At 37.6% G+C, this 17,247-nt stretch overlaps 1 long non-coding RNA gene across 1 annotated transcript; it reads right to left on the bottom strand.

Moving 5' to 3' along the window:
* Positions 1–790: 790 nt before the first annotated feature.
* On the bottom strand, positions 791–9,421 carry LOC120248341. The gene is made up of 3 exons (XR_005532559.1): positions 9,320–9,421; positions 7,483–7,716; positions 791–1,084 (listed from the first exon to the last, which is right to left on the bottom strand). It is a non-coding gene; the product is annotated as an uncharacterized LOC120248341 (long non-coding RNA).
* Between the last annotated feature and the right edge of the window lie 7,826 nt (positions 9,422–17,247).

Genomic DNA, 17,247 nt, shown 5'->3' with positions numbered 1-17,247 from the left:
CCACCATGACAATTTGTGCCTTTTGATTTGTCAACATCTTCATAAAGTTATAATAAGTACACTATATTCCAAGCATAAACTATATCATAACTATAGTTTCAAGGTTATACATTTGTGTGGTTTAAGACTGAGGTGTGTAGGGGTGCCTGTGTGGCTCAGTCAGTTAAGTGTCTGACTTTGACTCAGCACATGATCTCATAGCTCATGGATTTGAGCCCTGCATCAGGCTTTGTGCTGACAGCTCAGAGCCTGGAACCTGCTCGGGATTCTGTGTCTCCTTCTCTCTCTGCCCCTCCACAGCACACTCTCTGTCTCTCTCTCAAGAAAAAAATAAACCAAAAAAAACCTAAAAAAAAAAAAAAAACACCCCAAAGTATGGATGCTAACATTTAGCAAACACCTATTATATGGTGGATATTATTAAATATATAGGTTTATAGATATGGACCTGATACTTAAGAATTTAGTTTTAGGGGCCCCTGGGTGGCTCAGTTGGTTAAGCGTCCGACTTTGGCTCAGGTCATGATCTTGTGATCTGTGAGTTCTAGTCCCACATCAGGCTCTGTGCTGACAGCTCAGACCTTGGAGCCCACTTCAGGTTCTGTGTCTCCCTCTCTTTCTGCTCCTCACCCGTTCACACCCTGTCTCTGTCTCTTTCAAAAATAAACATTAAAAACATTTTTAAAAAAGAATTTAGTTTTATTTATACACGTATGTGTATATATATATATAATTATATATATGTATACATATATATAATTACATATATAATTTGTTTCCTATTGCTTCTGTAAGAAATTACTATAAACTTAGTGGCTTAAACAAAACAAATTCCCTGTCTTACAGTTTTGGAGGTCAGAAGTCTGAAATCACTTTCACTGGATGAAAGTCAAGGTTTCTGCAGGGCTGTTTTCTTCTGGAGGGCTTGAGAGTTGAATCTGTTTCCTCGCCTCTTTTAGCCTTAGTGGCCGTCTGTATTTCTTGGCTTGTGGCCCCTGCTGCCATCTTCAGTGGGCATCATTCCATCTCTGCTTCTCTCAGCACAACCTCTTTTCCTCTTCTACAGTCAAATCTCCCCGTCTCCCTTAAATATAACACTTGTGATTATAATTCGGGCCCAGGACAAACTCCCCATATCAAGATCCTTAACTTAATTCCACCCACAAAGTTATTTTTGCCATATAGCATAACATTCACAGGTTCTAGGGATTAAGACCTGGATACCTTTAGAGGCTATTATGCAATCTACTATATACATATACTATTCAGTCTAATATATATATATTATTTTTATATTTTATATCATACATAGTTATATTTTGTGTTATATGACATAAATGTAAATGTATATATTTTATATTTTTACATGTATCTATATTATATAACTTACACAAATTAAATACAATTACATTATTTTATGTATCTGATAACTGGCTTTTAATCTTCATCATAAAGCAGTCAATCTGAGGCTCAACGTATTTGATCAATCTTCTAGAAATACTTTAGTTCTTTAGTGTCAGGGCTGAGGATAGAATGCAGTACGCCTTGATTTTGAAAGTCCTTCCTGATTTTCTTGAAGAGCTAATGTATTCAATAAAGAAAAACTGCATCTTCCAAAGATGTGAACTGAGATGAGAGAAGGAAAAATTAATTTGCAGCTAATTTATTCTGAAAAGTTGAATTTTATGGTGAATTCTGATTTTGTGAACACTATCATTTCTGGACCAAAATTATTTAGATGTATTCAGGAAGTATCCACACTGCTCATAAGCCCTGGATAATATCTGTCTTTTCTCATCATGGTAACCTTCACTTAAGGACAAAGGCTGAAGACAGAGCTAGAATTAGACAGGTAATACAAGTCACACACACTTGTAGTAGTCAGCACCAGCTGCCATAACAAAATACCATAGGCTGGATGGCTTAAACAACAGGAATTTATTTTTCAGTTTTGGAGACTAGAATTCCAAGATCAGATTGCCAAAGGGCTGGATTCTGGTGAAAGTTCTCTCCGTGGATTGCAGACAGCAACCTTGCTGTGTCCTCACATGACCTTTCCTTGATGTGTGCTTGTGGAAAAGTGGTAAGGGCAGCAGGGGATAGAATTTCTTTCTCTTCTTATAAGGCCACCAAACCTATCAGATTAGACCCTCACCCTTATGCTCTCATTTAACTTGAATTAGCTACTAAAAGCCCTAGCTTCACTTGTAGTCACAGTGGTGGTTAGTGCTTCTTCAACTTATGAATTTTGGGGGAAACACAATTGAGTCCATAGCAACATTGGGCATGAAAATACTCTTTCCTAATATTAAGTAATTCATATGACATAATAAAACAATTTTGTGTTTTTAGCTGGTATATCCTTTAAATATGATCAGATACATTGAAATGGCATCACACACAAATTTGTGTTTTTCTTTTTGCAATTCAAAGTACATTAGTGGAGTGAGTGCATGTGAGATAAGGAAGGAAGTAATCACCAGTTCTTCTTGCAGCATGCTATTACAAGCTTACGGGGCTCCAAGTACTATCCAGGAACAAGAACCATTTCACTTTTCTTCATTAGTTGGTGAATATTGATCCAGTTCTTAACAAATGGAAAAGAGTTGAATTTCATTTCATACATGTATGGCACCCAGCAGCCTGACTCACTGACTACACAGTCATTTAGAATATATATTACATGTTTAAAGGTGAGGAAATGCACATCATTTAAATGACATCTCCTAGGAGAAAAGGCACAAATGTTCAACAAATGTTGGAATTTGGTATATGTGTAGAAGTGAAGAGGTGATTGAGTATTCTAAGTAAAAATTCATATTTTGAGGGAGACTTGCAGATTCAGCTCCAGCCTGTAAAGAACTTGAGCTCATCATTCCTGTTCTTAAATCTATAAAAAGCCTGAGTAAATTGAAAATGGATGACATTTTTTGAACTCATCATCGGTAGAATTAAGATCATGGGGCAAATGGCCACACTGAAATCTGGAGAGATGTGCTACTCCAGAGAGTAACAACTGAGGCTCGTTTTCCTGGAGCAAAAGACACTGGAGCCATAAGCTTGTAGGAAAACTTAAATTATAATTTTGAAGAACTTCTGGAGACTGAGTTTGGACTAGTATGGGAACTAGTATGGTAACCAATTTCTTAGTCCCCTCACCCATTTCTTGGGTCATATCAATAAGAATCCCACCAAGTTCTTACAGTGAAGAATAAAGAAGGATCTCTTCATGACTCTGACAAGAGGAGGAGAAAAGTAACCATTGTGAAATATTTCCAGAGTTTTCCTCATAACAAAGGACCATTCTTCTGCAGGGGAAGAGACTTAACCAGAGCTTTATACCACTTAGGTGACTCTGACTTTAGCTTTTTCCAGCCTTCTGTTTTATGTAGATGGTGTAGAAATTAAGGAATACTGGTGAAGGGCACAAACCTACTAAAAGACTGAGATTTAATCATAGGATTATAGACCAGTTATTACCATCCTCTTCACACTTTACCACCACGCCATTAAAGCTTCAGTATAATTACAGTTGGTTGCAGCAGAAGGAGCTGCAAGATCCAGACTGTATCTAAGGAGAAGTTTTGGGAAAGCCTAAAGACAGCAGAGACAAAAACAATGACAGTGGAGAAATAGGAAGACTCTGGGACCTCAACTATAAGCAACCATTTAAAACAGCTCAATTCATGGGTACCATGATAGCTCAGTTAGTTAAGTGTCCAACTCTTGATTTCAGCTTAGGGCATGATCTCATGGTTATGAAATCGAGGTCTATGTAGGGCTCCGTGCTAGGCATGGAGCCTCCTTAAGATTCTCTCTCCCTCTCCCTCTGCCCTGTGCCTACTTGCTCACACGTGCACATGTGCTTTCTCTCTTTAAAAAATAAAAATAAATAAAAAATAAAACAGCTCAATTCTGAGTGACATTAACATAAAGCCACACCCCATAGGCCTATTTACTTTAGTTCCTATCTATTACTTGATTTCTACTATTTCCAGATTTCTACTAAAAATTACAAGGCATGCTAGAAGGCAAAACAAAAGCAAACAGGGGCACCTGGGTGGCTCAGTCGGTTAAGCCTCCGACTTTGGCTTAGGTCATGATCTCATGGTTCGTGGGTTTGAGCCCCGCGTCAGGCTCTCTGCTGACAGCTAGCTCAGAGCCTGGAGCCTGTTTCAGATTCTGTGTCTCCCTCTCTCTCTGACCCTCCCCTGTTCACACTGTCGCTTTCTCTCATAAATAATTAAAAATTTAAAAAAAGCAAACAACAACAAATCACAGTATGAAGAGATAAAGCAAGCATCAGAACCAGACTCAGACATGACACAAATTTTGTAAGTATCAGATTTGGAATTTAAAATAACTCTGATTAAAATAAATAAATACAATAAATATGATTAATATATTAGGGGATCTAATGGAAAAGGAAGATAATGTGCAGGGTACAAAATGACTTATAGAAGCAGAGAGATGGAAACTCTAAAAGAATCAAGAGATAATGCTAGATATAAAAAACATTTTCATAGAAATGAAGACTGCAGTTGCTGGGCACATCAGTAAACTGGACACAGCTAATGAAAGAATCAGTGAGCTTGAAGATAGGTCTATAGAAACTTGCCAAATTAATGGCAAAGAGAAAAAAAGAATTTAAAAGACAGAACAGGAATATAATAACTGTGGGGCAATTTGAAAAAGTGTAGCATAGGTATAATTGAAATATCAGAAGAAGAAAGATAGAGCAGAGATTGAAAAATGTTTGCAATCACGGTGACTGAGAACTTTCCAAAATAAATGAAGACAGATGTGAACTACAGATCAAGGAAGCTGTTGTTGTTTGCATTGTGTCACTCTTTTCCATCCTTTTTTCTCTCATCTATTTGTATCTTTGGATCTGAACTATATCTCCTATAGATGTCACAGAGATAGATATTGCTCTTTCTTCAAACATGTTTATTTTGGAGAGAGAGAAAAAGAGCACGAGCGAGGGAGAGAGGGAGAGAGAAAGAGCGAGAGGGAGAGGGAGAGAGACCCAGGCAGGCTCCATTCTGTCAGTGCAGAGCCTGACACAGGGCTCTATTTCATGAACCAGGAGCTCATGACCTGAGCTGAAATCAAGAGTAAGATACTTAACCAACCGAGCTATCCAGACACCCCTGGATTTTGTTCTTTTAAGCAATCTGACTATGTCTGGTTTGATTGGATTATTTAATCCATTCATATTTAATGTATTGTGATACGGTTAAATTTACATCTGACTTTTTTTGTTTTTTTTTTTTTAAGATTTTATTTTCCCCCACCCCTTCTGACTACTGCCATTCCATTCTCTGCCTTTATGAGTTTGACTTTTTTAGATACCACATGAAAGTGAGATCATGCAGCATTTGTCTTTCTTTGTGTGGCTTATTTCACCTAGCATAACATCCTCCAGGTTCATCTGCGTTTGTTGCAAATGGCAGGATTTACTTCTTTTTTAAGCCTGAACTAAAATTTTATTGTATATGTACATAAACTGCATTTTCTTTATCCATTAATCTGTCAATGAATGCTTAGGTTGTTACCTTGTCTCAGCTATTGTGAATAATGTTGCAGTGAACATGGGAATGCAGATCTCTCTTTGAGATACTGATTTCATTTTCTTTGAATGTGTACCAGAAGTGGTAGTTTTATTTCTTTTTAACTTTTTTCAATGTTTATGTATTTATTTTGAGAGAGAGAGAGAGACAGAGCGTGAGTGGGGGAGGGCCAGAGAGAGAGGGAGACAGAATCCAAAGCAGGCTCCAGCCTCTGAACTGTCAGCACAAAGCCTGACGGGGGGCTCAAACTCACCAACTGTGAGATCATGACTTGAGCTGAAGTTGGATGCTTAACAGTCTGAGCCAGCCGGGTGCCCCAATTAGACCTTTATTTGCAAAGAAATGCTCGCAAATTTGAGTTCTGCATTGGACTCACTGCTGTCAGCATGGAGTCCGCTCCAGATCCTCTGCCCCTTGCTCTCTTTGCCCCTTGCCCACTCTTGCTTTCTCTCTCTCAAAAATAAATAAACATTAAAAATATTTTTTTAAAGGCTGAACATCTCAGATAATTTATTGTAGCGGCTCTGGATACTGACCTTTAGAGGTGATTGTGGTGGTTGTTTTTTGCTTGTTTTTGTGATTTGGCTCAACTATTTCTACAAAGTGTATTTCCCTTTGGCTATTTTTCCCTTATTTTTGTCTTTCAGTCTGGCTGCCTAGAGCTCCTGTTTAAGCCCTCTTAGCTAGCTTGTATTTTTACTCTTTATCATGGGATATTTGTGTGATTTAGAGGCTGCTGCTGAGTTCAGACAATTTGCATTTTTTGCCCCATATTCAGCCAGGCACTAGTAGCTTGAAGTTTGTCTTTCTGATAACTCTAGATAGAGTACAGCTTCGGTTAGGTATATAGTCTTCCAGACTGCCAGAGATTACTGTGATACTATTTTTAAGCCTTTCTTCTTAGAAAGTGCCTGGGTTAGAGTACCTCCCTGGACAGTCAGTGTCTTATTAGAGGTTTTGATTAATCCCCTTGTGCCAGTAGACTTCTGCTCTGTATCAATGGATCTTCGTGTGGTTCTGCCTCATGTTCTGCTCTGACTAGTTCTCAGTGGGTGAAGTATACTACATATGCACAAACTTCAACTCTGGAGTTGGCTGCGATCCTAGGAAGGTTCTTCATGTCTCATTCTTTGGTTCTCACCATTAAAGTTCTGGCTGGTCTACTGATTTGTTTATATCAGAATTACCACCGTCAGTCCACCAGGGTCTCCGTTGTTGTCAGTAACACCCTTGGGCATGAGTTCTCCACTCACTGTTCCAAATAATGTCCATCCATCCCCTCAGTCAGAGCTAGTGGGAGTTCTTGGGCCATGAAGCGTCTGCTTACTCTTGGAAAGAACCCCTGTGTCACTGCACTGGAGCTGATGAGGAGGACCTATGTTTCCAGAGTAACAATCTCTTTCTAACAATGGGTACTGAGGGGACTGCAGTATTATCCCTGGTCAGTGAGCTGGGGCTCTGCCAATCAAGGCCAGTATTCTTGCCCTGCAATAACTGTGGTAGAGCTTTCACTCGATGGGTGGGAACTGGATGTGAGAAGGGAGACCAATTCTCTCTTTTCCCCACTCAGAATAGAGGTTCTTCACTTTGAGAGTGAAATGAGTGAGAAAAACCAGCACCACGTCCTCCTTGTGATGACAGTATAGCCTCAGACTCGGAACTGGCGTGACAGGGATCCAGAACATTCTTTGCTGCACATGCCTGAAGTAGAACTTCTGTAACACAGTTCTGTGAGTTTGTGGGTAATGGACTGCATTGTGGCTCAAATGCCACAGATTCTTACCACTCTTACCATGATTGAGTAGATTTAAAAAATAAATAAATGTTTCTCCTATGAGGTATGGTTTTAGAAAAATTCCCAGAAACCTGAAAAGATTTTTTGTTTTGTTTTGTAATTTTTACTGGTTACCTTGTTTTGCCAGGCAGGGGTTTTTGCCATGCTTCTCATGCCATCATTGCTGAAGTTCCACTTCCAGTAGCTATTTCATATTCTTTGTGCTCATAGTTTCTAGCCCAGGGTCTTGTGTCTTCCTCCTTGTTGATGCTAAAAGAATGAATGACGTTTCAGGAGACTGGCCGACAAGCTCTTCAGAATGGTGTTACTGTTTCCTGCACAGCTACTTGTCCTTTTCTGACTCTGACTCTGTATTAGGAAGAAGGAATTATGTCTTTACTCTTTCCTGCATTAATGAGAGTACTGTTTCTTTCCAGGACATAGAAGGCAAGCTTTGTGAGTTCTTCCTCTTTTATGCAATGTTATATTTCTAGGGTCTGGGGACTTTAAAATTATTCAAAGATCCATAAGCAAGTCAGTCCTTGATTATCTGCCATGCTACCCTAGTGTTCATAATAAAGTCTTATTGTGGCACTGGACCATTTATCTAATAAGCTAAAATTTTTATTGCTTTTTGATAAAGAAAACAATCTAATTTTTACAGGACACCTAGGTGGCACAGTCAGTTAAGCATCCAACTCTTGATCTCAGTTCAGGTCATCTCATGGTTCATGAGATTGAGCCGCATATCAGGCTCTGTGCTGACAGCATGGAGTCTGCTGGGATTCTCTCTCTCCCTCTCTTTCTGACCCTCCCCCACTCGCACTTTCTCATGCACACACATTCTTTCAAAATAAATAAACATTAAAAAAACAAGTTATTTTTTCCATAAGAGCTCTAAGAGTCTTTAGAAGAATTAAATGGTATTCCCGGGAGTCTTCTTTACACTTGACAAAAAAAAAAAAATAAAAGAATACTGTTACTACTTCTTATGTTATTACTTTGGGTTATTTTTCTTGGGCTACACTTAGGATGATTTCACAGAAGTTGTTTCTGATCAGTACAATATGACTCTTACCTCCTATAAACTGGACACTACTTTTTTTTTTAAGTTCATCCATTCATTCTGAGAGAGAAAGCTCAAGTTGGGAAGGGGCAGAGAGAGAGGGAGAGAAAGAGAATCCCAAGCATGCTCTGCACTGTCAGCACAAAGCCTGATGTAGGGCTCGAACTCATAAACTGTGAGATCACAACCTGAGCCAAAGTTGGATGCTTACCCAACTTAGCCACCCGGGGGCCCCTGCAGACTACTTTTTTTTTTTTAATGCAGCCTAAGTTGGAGGCAGATAGGCTCTGGAATTAAGCATTGCCAGATGTTGTGGCTTATATTCTGAGTCATCACTGCAGTGAACAAATTTCTAAACAGAAATGTATTTATAAATAGCTGAGCCGCAGTTTTAATAATTCATAGTTCTCATGTGCACTTAGAACTCTCTATTTTCACCCTAAATCACTGCCCATAATGGCAAGTGACTTCCTGATCTATTTTCTGGGTTTGAGAAAGTACTTTGTCTTTCTTTCATATTAAAAAGCGATTATTTCTTACCTTAAAACTTCAAAAATTTTCTCTGTTTCCCCTTATACATAGGATCTCAGCTGAATTCTACTTTTTATATGGGCCAATGTGTTTCTTTTTATATCTGTTTTTAGTCTTCTAAAAGACTGAAAAAACTATTAGGACAGTTACTTTTGGAAAATATCAACTTAGTCATTCTTTACAACAGACAATTCCCTTAGCTCTATCCAAAGTGAGAACACATATAGAAAACTTACTGATTTTACAAGGTTGTAAATAACATAAATGTAGGTGCCAGGAATTCGAGTTAGGGAAGGGGACATTTTTTTCCTGGAAACGTACTCAATCTGCAGTTAACTAGTAGTGTGGACCTTGCAATATTGTTGCCAAACTCACTAGAGGAAATGACAGGCAGGAAGGAGGGAGATGTCAGCCACAAACTTTATTTCCACAGAGTTTATTTCTCTCTCAGAGGATACATCACTGCCATCATTAAGTTCTCACCTTGTTAACCTGGAAAAAAAACATTTTTGATGCCAATGTCAAAGAGCAGAATCACGTAGAATAGCTGTTTATGTGCTCATAGTATTTTGCTTCAGAAGCATGCATGGCCTTTACTATTTCAGGCCTGGTATGAAAATAATATTTATATGAACAACAGACTACTGAATTATTAAGCATATGAAAAGTGTTCAGAAAAGGATTCTGCTACCAGCATGCTGTAGAAGAGTTCCAATATCTGACTACCTTAATGCTTTCAGATACAGGATAGGAACATGAAAGACTTTTCTGATTCCCAATTTTCTGGTTACAAATGTGAGCTAAATACACGTCTGACTATGTAAAAATTATACTGCTTCATGAGGATTAATAATATAGTACAAGGAATTAAGAAATGAAAAATAATTATATTTACAAACAGAATAAAATACAGATATAAATGTTATATTTTTAAATTTAAGCTAAATTGTAGATGAAATGGTCCTTTTTATTATTATTTTATTTTTAGTGAATTAAAATTATTATTAAAATGGGCCTACAATATTTTACCATCTGCATTTTGTATCAGCTGTACACCTTGTTATTTAAGGAATTTTATTTTATATAAATTACAAACACAATGTTTTTAAGAAGACAGATATAGATAAATATAATTAAATGTCATATAAATGTTTAAATGTAATAGACATATAAGTAATTAAAATTAGCTGGGGCGCCTAGGTAGCTCAGTCGGTTGAGCGTCTGACTCTGGCTCAGGCCATGATCTTGCAGTTCATGAGTTAGAGCCCCACGTCGGGCTCTGAGCTCACAGCTCAGAGCCTGGATTGTGCTTCGGATTCTGTGTCTACCTCTGTCTGTGCCTCCCCCTGGCTTGTACTCTGTCTGTCTCTCTCTCAAAAATAAACAAACATTACAAAATTTTAAATTAAATTAAATGTTTTTTATTTGGTTATAAAAGCTCAAAATCTAAAATTCAGTACTTCATTAATGTATGAGAATTCAAAATTTATTTTTGCAGAGTAATAAACATATTGATAGTCTATGTATGTATATGTGCATGTATGTAATTAAATAATGTTTTACTTTTCACAAATAATGAATTTGCACTTCAGTCTGGGAATATTTGAAAGGTAACAAATATCTAGAGACACAGCACTTCCTACAATACTAATATTTTTCTAGAGACTTAAGTATAATCTTTTCCAATAAGAAGTTATAATACATCATGCAATTTCAATAAGCCAACTTGAATTATACACTTTATCTCTCTTAACTGTAAATCTGACAATTCAAAGTGATCTTGAAAATAAAATACTAAAACTCTGATGGAAGGTATGCTTTATTTTATCACCTAACTACTTTACATTCCTTTTGCTCTAAAGCAAGAGGGTGGTTGTCTTAGCACCACCAAAATAATTCAGGGTGTAGACATCATGTGAGTCTTATGATATCATAAAATAGCTTAGGTAGCTTGTTTGGATAATATTTCAATCTTTATGTAGTTGTAATCACTACCAGCTATGCAACTCCTTTCCCTTCAAAGTCAATTAAATACCTAATTACAAGTTACTCCTGCATGTCTTCCTCCCAAGGCTGTCCTTTCACATTCTTCAGGGTCATAGAGCTCTTTACAAAATCATAAAATAATTTATTCAAACTGTATCCTAAATAGCTTTAAAATATTAAAAGTTACATTTTGTAATTTCTTCTGCTCAGTGATGAAGTGATAGATCTTCATCTTTCTAAAGGCCAAAAAGTGTCTTCATTCTTGAAATGCCTGGTTTTGCAGGTTTGGCAAAAATAAGAGTGAAAGGGAGAGCAGGTCATGAAAAAGAAATGGGAGTGCAGGCAGCACCTGGAATGTGGCAGGATGATGTTTAGGAAGAACTAAACAAATTTACCCTCCTTTGGATATTTCTTTCTGTTCTGTGACTCTCATTTATTCAGTTGAATAGGCATCAGTGTGAGTCAGCTTTGGCTTTTGAATTTCAAACATCTAGGATCAGGGGCGCCTGGGTGGCTTAGTTGGTTAAGTGTCCGACTTTCGCTTAGGTCATGATCTCGCGGTTCGTGGGTTCGAGCCCCGCGTTGGGCTCTGTGCTGACTGCCAGCTCGGAGCCTGGAGCCTGTTTCAGTCTGTGACTCCCTTTCTCTCTGACCCTCCCCTGCTCATGCTGTCTCTCTCACTCTCCTAGAAATAAATAAAAATATTAAAAAAAAAATCTACGATCAGAAAAATAGGAATAATTTGTATTCAGAGATAACATATTTATAAGAAGTTATGATAAGTAAAAAAAAGATTCCTTGATTTGGTGATTGAGATTAATAATAGAGGTGTGAAAAGTAATAAAAGTCTGTGAGGGTTTAGAATTTAGGATGAAAGGGAGTGACATCAGCAAGATGCTCAAATAAGAAATTTTTCATTTTTATTCCTCTCACAACAATAATTTGACATGCAACCATGAACAAAAGTGCCTCATGGGATCTGTGAGATCCAGGTAGAAAGCTATGAAACTTCAGTACAGTTTTCACAAGAATGAGGAGAATTGTTTTGAGAAAAGAGGCTTCCATTCAGGCAATTAACTTCCTGACCACTGTCCTGGCTATAGACCTGGATATAGCTCCAAGAAATAAGAGGAAAGCTGGAAATTTCACAAATATATGGAAACTAACAGCACACTCCTAAACAAGGAATGAGTCAAGAAGGAAATTAAAAGAAAAATTTAAAAGAATCTTGAAACAGGGGTGCCTGGATGGCTCAGTTGGTTGGGCATCCGACTTCAGCTCAGACCATGATCTCATGGTTCATGAGCTTGAGCCCCGCACCAGGCTTTGCTGACAGCTCAGAGCCTAGAGCCTGCTTCAGATTCTGTCCCCATCTCTCTGCCCCTCCCTAGCTTATGTTCTGTCTCTCGGAAATAAACATTTTTTTAAAGGTTTGTTTAAAAAAAAAAAAAGAATCTTGAAACAAATGAAAATGAAAATCCAACTACCAAAATATATGGATGCAACAAAAGCAGTTTTAAGAGGAAAGCTGATAGCAGTAAATACTTAATTTAAGAAAAAAGAAAAATCTTGGGGCACCTGGGTGGCTCAATTGGTTGAGCGACCAATTTTGGCTCAGGTCTTGATCTCATGGCTTACAAGTTTGAGCCCCATGTCAGGGTTTGTGCTGACAGTGCAGAGCCTGGAGCCTGCCTTACATTCTGTGTCTCCCTCCCTCTCTCTGCCCCTCCCCCGCTTGTATTCTGTCTCTGTCTCTCTCTCTCAAAAATAAATTTAAAAAAAGAAAAAAAACCAAATAACTAACTTCCTTATACCTCGCAAGGAACTAGAGATAGAATTTTAAAACTAAGCCCAAATATTAGCAGAAGGAAAGAAACATTCAGAGCAGAAATAAATGAAATAGAGATCAGCAGAACAGTAGAAAAGATTGACAAAACAAAGAGCTGACTTGTGGAAACAAACAAAACTGACAAACTTTAGCTAGACTAAAAAAAAGAAGAATCAAACAAAATCAGAAATGAAAGGGGAGATATTATAATAACACAGATAATACAAAGGATTGTAAGATACTATTATGAATGATTGTATACACCGACAAGTTGAATAACCTAGAAAAAATGGCTAACTTCTTCAAGGCATGTAGCCTGTCAAGACAATCATGAAGAAACAAAGCCTGAACAGACCCAATAACATTTAAGGACATTGAATCAGTAATCAAAATCCTCTCAATAAAGAAAATCCAGAACCAGATAGTTTCACTGGTGAGTTCATTTATTTTTTTAATGTTTATTTATTTTGAGAGAGAGAAACAGAGAGAATGTGCACACACACAAGCAGGGGAGGGTCAGAGAGAGAGAGAGAATCCCAAGCAGGCTCCATGGTGTCAGCACAGAGCCCCACATGGGGCTCAGTATCATAAAATGTGACATCATGACCTGAGCTGAAACCAAGAGTCAGATACTCCCCCTGCTGAGCCACCCAGGGGCCCCTCTACCAAACATTTAAAGAATTAAAGATAATCCTCAAACTTTTCCAAAAAAATTGAAGAGGAAGGAATACTTTCAAACTTAGTTTTTGAGTCCAGCATTACCTTGATACCAAAGGCAGAAAAACACACTACAGGAAAAGAAATTACGGGTCAATATCCCTGATGAATATAGATTCAAAATTTCTCACCAAAATACAGCAACTAATTCAACACCATGTGAAAGGACCATACACCATGATCAAATGGGATTTATCCCTGGGATTCAAATATAATTTAACATACACAAATCAATAAGTGTTATATGCCACATTATTAAAATGTAAGATAAAAGTCATATGACTATCTGAATAGATGCAGAAAGATCATTTGACAAAATTCAACATCCACTCATGATAAAAGCTGTCAACAAATTAGGTATAGATGGAATGTACCTCAACATAATAAAAACATAATAAAGGACATACTTGATAAGCCACAGCTAACATCATACTCAAAGGCAAAAAGGTGAAAGCTTTCCTCTCAGATTAGGAACAAGACAAGGGTACCCACTCTGACTACTTTAACTCAACATAGTACTGGAAGTCCTGGCCAGAGTAGCTGTCAGTAGTGGGAGAGTCTGCCTTGTGTGAATGGAGGTTTTTGGATTTCCCATGAAAGATTTATGTGAGACTGAGCTTGAATAAAGACAGCCAGGAGGAAAGTAGCAAGCACAAAGCAGTTTATTAGGGACAGTACGTTTTTCTTCTTTTTAAAAAAAAATTAAATTTTCTTATTTTAGAGAGAGGATGAGTAAAGAAGAGTGGCAGGGGGAGAGAGAAAGAGAGAGAAAATCCTAAGCAAGCTCCATGCTCAGCAAAGAGCCTATGCAGGGCTCAGTCCCATGACCCTGGGATCATGACCTGAGCTGAAATCAGTAATCAGACACTCAACCAGTTAAGCCACCCAGGCGCCCCAAGGACAGTATATTTTCAAGAAGGGAGAGTAGACAAGGCCAGAGGTGACAACTGCCCTTAAACTACAGGGATCTTTTCCTTTTATGTCAGAAACATGGGTGGACAGGGTCTTGGGTCTTGGACAGGGTGGTCTCTAGTGGAGGCTGCTTCCAATCATTTGAGGGGCTCCTCTCACAGTTTAGGAGGGGCAGAGTTTGACCCTACAGGGTTTGTACTGGAACCATCATGGCAGCCTTCCCCCATGGTAGGGGGTGTCTATAACCATGGTACAAATGGATTATAGTGAGTCCAGAGGTTACCCTAGGGCAGAGGTGGAAGAGGAGAGTACATGTCCTGTACCTGTGGCTCTTTGTCTGTTAGCCTCAGGGTCTTAGAAGCCACAAGGCCAGGATATTGTGCCCCCAGGCTTCTAATGTATGATGTTGTGCCCCCACACACAGCTTCTAACATGTAACCTATTTATCACACCATCCTTCCCTCCTGCTCATACCTAACTAACTGCCTACTCTCATAACTAGGCAAGACTCAGAAATAAAAGACATCCAAATCAGAACAGGAAGAAGTAAAATTATCTCTCTTTGCAGATGACATAATGTTATATATAGAAAATCCTAAAGACCCCACCAAAAAAACTATTAGAACTAATCCACGAATTCAGTCAAGTTGCAAGAATAAAAATCAATATACAGAAAATCAACTGCATTTCTATACACAAAAATATTTGAAAAACAAAATAATCCCATTTACAATAGCATCAAAAAAAACAAAATACTTAGGAATAAATTTAATCAAGATGGTGAAAGATCTTTATACTGGAAATTATAAGACTCTGATGAAAGAAATTGAAGAAGACATAAATAAATGGGACAGTATCCTGTATTTGTGGATCCAAAGAAAAAATATTGTTAAAATGTCTGTACCACTCACAGCCGCCTATAGTTTCAATGCAGTCACAATCGAAATTCCAATGACATTTTTGACAAAAATAGGAAAAACACTCCTAAAATTCAGATGGAACCACAAAAAGATTCCAAATAGCCAAAGCAATCCTGAGAAAGAACAGAGCCAGAGCATCCCACTTCCTGATTTTAAACTATGTTACAAAGCTATAGTAACTACAACAGTATGACACGGGGACAAAAACTGACACACATGGACCAGTGAAACAGAATCAAACACCCAGAAATAAACCTTCCCATATATAGGCCACTAATATTTAACAAGGGAGCTAAAAATAGTCATGGGAAAAAGATAGTTTCTTCAATAAATAGTGTTGGAAAAGCTGGATAATCACATACAAAAGAGTGAAGCTGAACTGTTACACCACTCACACATATTAACTCCACTGGGTTAAAGATTTAAACAGAAGGCTGGAAACCATAAAATTCCTGCAAGAAAACATAGGGAGAAAGCTCCGTGACACTGACCTTGGCAGCAGTTTTCTGGATATGACGCCAAAAGCACAAATAACAAAAGCAAAAATAAATAAAAGCAACTACATCAAACTAAAGTCTTATGCCCAGGAAAGAAAACAATCAATAAAATGTAATGACAGCCAACAGAATTGGAGAAAATATTTGCAAAGCATTTATCTGCTAAGATGTTAACATCCAAAATATGTAAACAACTCAGAACTCTTGTAACTCAATAGCAAAAAAAACCAATCCAATTAATGAATGGGCAGAGGACCTGAATAGATATTTTTCCAAGGAGACATACACATGGCCAACAGGCGCATGAAATGGTGCTCAACATCACTATTCATCAGGGAAATGTAAATCAAAACCCCAGTGAGATATTATCTCATATCTGTTAGAATGACTATTAACAAAATGATAAGAGAGATAATAAGCATTAGCAAAGATGTAGGGAAAAGTGAAACCTTGTGCACTGTTCGTAGGAATGTAAATTGCCACAACCATTATGGAAAAGAGTATGAAGGATCCTCAAAAAAAATTAAAAATAGAACAACCATATGATCCATCAGTCCCACTTCTGGGTGTCTATCCATCCAAAGGAAGTGAAATCACTACCTTGACGAGATACCTGCACTTCCATATTCATTGTAGCATTATTCACAGTATCCAAGACATGGAAACAACATCCATTGAAGGATGAATGGATGAAGAAAATGTGATAGATATATATCATAAAAAAGTAGTGTGTGTGTGTGTGTGTGCGCGCACGCGCGCACGTGTATGAAATGGAATATTATTCAGCCATGAGAAAGAAGGAAATCTTGCCAATTGAAACACAGAGGATGGACCTTGAAGGCACTATGCTAAGTAAAATAAGTGAGACAGAGAAAGACAAATACTGCATTATCTCACTTATATGTGAAATCTAAAAAGCTAAACTCTTAGAAACAGAGAGTAGAATAATGGTTGCCAGGGGCTGAGGGGTGAGGGAAATGGGGAGAAAATTCCAGTTATAAGATGAATAAGTTCTGGGAATATAATGTACTGCATGGTGACTATAGTTAACAGTACTGTATTATATATGTGAAAATTGCCAAGAGTACTGTATTATATATGTGAAAATGTTCTTACCACAAAACAAAAATAGTAATTATATAAGGTGATGGAGGTGTTAACTAACTTTATTGTGGTAATCATTTCACAATATATACGTGTACCAAATCATCACACTGTATACCTTAAACTCATACGATGTTATATGTGAGTTGTCAATTTTATGTCAATAAATCTGGGAGAAAAAATAATTTAGAATGGAAGGATCCATTCTGGAATGAGCAATAGACAGGAACAGAGACTAGTAGAGACCGTGAACTTAAGGGGTAATTTTGTTGTTTTATGGTTGGTAAATGGTAAAGATTAAAGGGAAAAATATCCCTTTGGTAACAGTTTATTTCCTGT

This window comes from Hyaena hyaena, unplaced genomic scaffold (assembly GCF_003009895.1).
Source record: "Hyaena hyaena isolate Hyena2069 unplaced genomic scaffold, ASM300989v1 scaffold_12, whole genome shotgun sequence".
NCBI classification, from domain to species: domain Eukaryota; kingdom Metazoa; phylum Chordata; class Mammalia; order Carnivora; family Hyaenidae; genus Hyaena; species Hyaena hyaena.
Note: the sequence above shows the minus strand (reverse complement) of the source record. Positions and strands in the feature narration are given on the sequence as shown.